This window comes from Morone saxatilis, unplaced genomic scaffold (genome assembly GCF_004916995.1).
Source record: "Morone saxatilis isolate NCDOM2014 unplaced genomic scaffold, NCSU_SB_2.0 Contig12, whole genome shotgun sequence".
NCBI classification, from domain to species: Eukaryota; Metazoa; Chordata; class Actinopteri; family Moronidae; genus Morone; species Morone saxatilis.
The window spans coordinates 24,792,598-24,796,121 of NW_023339674.1; positions in this window are offsets into that span (position 1 = coordinate 24,792,598).

Sequence of the window (3,524 nt, forward strand, 5' to 3'; positions counted from 1 at the left end):
GTGGAGATTGTTGAGAGTGAAGACAACGAATGAAGTGAGTTGAAGAAGGACTCTCAGTAGTCTTCTCCTTTTCAGTAACACACGTTTAGCGTTTAGCAAAGCCATTACAATGCACCACTCTGTATGAATGCATAAACCGTAAATGGAATGAGGTAAACACTACTGCTGTGGGGAAGATGATTAAAGCACAATATGTCTTGATCACGCACAATGCGTGTCTAATGATGTGGTGATACCAACTCCGATGCTCAACCAACAAAACCTATACCGTAGGCGTCTACCGCGGGACTCCTGCTAACCCCTTGAGTCACATAGAAATCCAGCTTAAGTACAAATCACAGAAACCAACCAGCTCTAGTTTGTGGTCTTTTGATAAACCGCTTAGGAAAATGCATTGTGAGCAACGTGAAGAGAAATAATAAAGATGATAGAAGCAGATTCTGACACAGGGCCAATCTACAAAACGACGAGATTACACATTAATGTGGGTCTCAGTTGATATTTGTGGTGCAAATTTAGTTTGCAAGTAATAAAATTACCGAAGGTCAACTGATACACAGTGAACCTGGGGGTCTAGGGGAAGTTCCCTGCTTTGCCCTGAGCTCATGATGCTGCACACTAATAAATGAGTAACTGTCAATTTCATGCTTAGTAAAAACAAATAATTAATTAATAAAAACTGAGTTCTAAACCTGTTGCTCTTAAGAAGTACTGCTCACTACATACATTAATTAATGCTTCATTATTAACTAATGCCTACTGATGTTTGCAGATACAAACATAAAATATCAGTGTGTAACAACTAAACACACAGTGCCTGCAGGGGGCTGGAATCATGATTAGTGCAGCCACCAACAAGAAGAATCTGAGTTCTGTAGAACAAATATTATTCAAGAAACATTGCATTACAAAGGTCGTATTAGAACATACACATGGTCCTGTTATTTATGTAATGCAGCGATAGAAAGACATTTATGTAACTACATGGTATTATCTTATATTCCTTACATCCATGTTATTCCACCATATACACTTTACTGTTTGTACCATCATAAATGGCAAATATGGATTATTCTAGGTTTAAGGATATTTACATTTTATAAGATTTCTGTGTTTCTTGCCTCTAGAATGGTGAAACCAACTCTTGAACCTGATTGTGGGATCCATTCTTCCCTCAGGCTCCCTGTTCTCATTCTCAGCCTGAAAAGACCTGGTTCGATTCACCGCTTAAGATCATAAAATGTCCCTGTGTCTTTAAGTACCAGACAGGGTCAATAGATAGCAATTTTGACGAGGGCCATGATCATAACATAGCCAACAATCCATCATTAGACATGGTAACTAACAAGTAGTCTACTATAACTGCATTATGTTGCCTCGAGGCAGAAAGATGAAAACAGAGTATCTTTAAACCATCAGCAACATTGTACTTCTGTAGACATTGATGCAAATTGCAGATGCTTTTATTTAGAACCATGTTTAGTAAAGACATTCATAGTCCCCAAAGGATGACATCAGCCTCAGCTGTAGTCAGTGCCTGAAATGGGCCATTTTTTTCTCACTTACATTCTGCAAAGACGCTCCCTACTCTGCCTTTGATTGGGTAGAGTTCATTGCCTTCGTTGGTTTGGTTGCTTAGGTTTAGGCATGAGGAGAGGGATGGTTAGGGTTATAAAATAATGTCAGGGTCAGTGCCAATCAAAGGCAGAGTAGGGAGGGATACGGGAAGTACAACAGCGATGAAAATGTCCTTGTTAAAATAGATAAAAACGCCAAAAGTATTAGGGTTAGCTGTATGTCGTAGGCTACTTATGGTTGTGCTGAATTAGGGTTAGGGTTATTTTGGTCTAGTTAAGACATTGGCTGTAGCTTACTTTGTGTTTAGTGCTAATTAGCAAATGTTAGCATGCCAACACACTATACAAAGATGATGAGTGGCAGTGCTTTATCAAGCTCTTTTAATACATCTCTGATGTAAGCATGGTTCCGTTAGCATTTAGCTCAATGCACTGCTGCACCAAAATACAGCCTTGCAGAGCAGCTGATTTACTGCTCAGATCAGACTTTTTGTTATTGTCAGATTCCAGTGTGAACAGATCACGCTCCTGAATTGACCTGCATGCACAAAAGAACAATGAAGATGTCACACACAGCACGCCGTTGTACAGAAACATACAGGCCAACGTGTACAGTGTCATTTATAAGTTGATGTGCAGTGGAAGCCAATAAATTAGCAAACAGATGATAACAACGATGAGGAGAAAGGGAGATCATTTTTTTAATTATGGCTTTTTTTCTCTGTATGGAGAAGTGTGTGAATGCGTAGTAAGAGAAACTTGCTTCACAGAAACAAAATTCATCCAAAATTTCAGGATGCCAAAGGCTTTGGGCTCTTCTAATACAGTAACACCTCTTTCGAATTTAAGACCACATTTGATCGCCGTGCCACACTATCAGTTTGATGCCCCAGAACTCAGGACAATGTGCAACTGTGTTAGAGTGACTCTCAAACAGGGATAAAGGGGCACTGCCTCCTTGACTTTTTACTTATTCAAGCCTTCACATACTGGTGTGTATGGGTGTTGCTGTGAGTCCACCTATGGATGCTAAATAAACCTTACAGAAAGATAAGATCATACTTTAAATGCTTTATTTAATAAATTGCTGCCATAGGCCATTTTTGCCTGTGGTCAAAAATCTTTTTCTAGATGCAGCTTCCTTAACACATTAGACTCCCTCAGGCTTTGTGTGAACCATCAGAATGGAAAGGTGTCAGGATAAAATATAGGGCTCATTATTTGTACTTTTAGGATTCAGGTAATATAATCACTACTTGTTAATTAGAATGTAGAAAGCAACAAAAAAGCTAAGAAAATGAAAGAAACTACACAACATTCCTGAGAGGCAGAAACATTTTCAAGAAAAACTGGATCTCTAGTACATCCTTTAAAAAAATAAACTGAAGCTGAATATATCTAAAATTATGATCTCCCAAAAGAAGCCCAGATCTCAGATCTGATCAAAGTCATTAGTTAAAATTAGGAAACATTCATCTTACATTTTAAAATGAGCCCCCAAGACACACTGAGATTTCAGGCACTACAAACCCAAGAACTGAACCCCAAAAATAGTCCCTGTCAGACTTACTGATCAAATAACACTCAATAATGTTCAACCTCAGTCTAGCACTGCTTTCCACTAATACGACTAAACCAAATCCTGGCTACCAACAGAGGAAAGAATCTGTGGTCACTCCACAACAGGTGAGGTTGAGACAGAGATGCACTTTCTCCTAAAATGTACAAAATAGGACATCAGATGGGAATACTTGAATACATTAATAAATTAATAATAGAGATAGAGATAGCATACCCCGCAAACTGTTTGCAGCGCGAGAGCCAAGAAAAAACACAAAGAAGCTATCAGAAGCAGAATCAGAATCAGATTTATTGCCAGGTAGGTTTTTACACATAGGAGGAATTCATCTTGGTGCAGTGATGCATAAAATATACAATCACACAAAA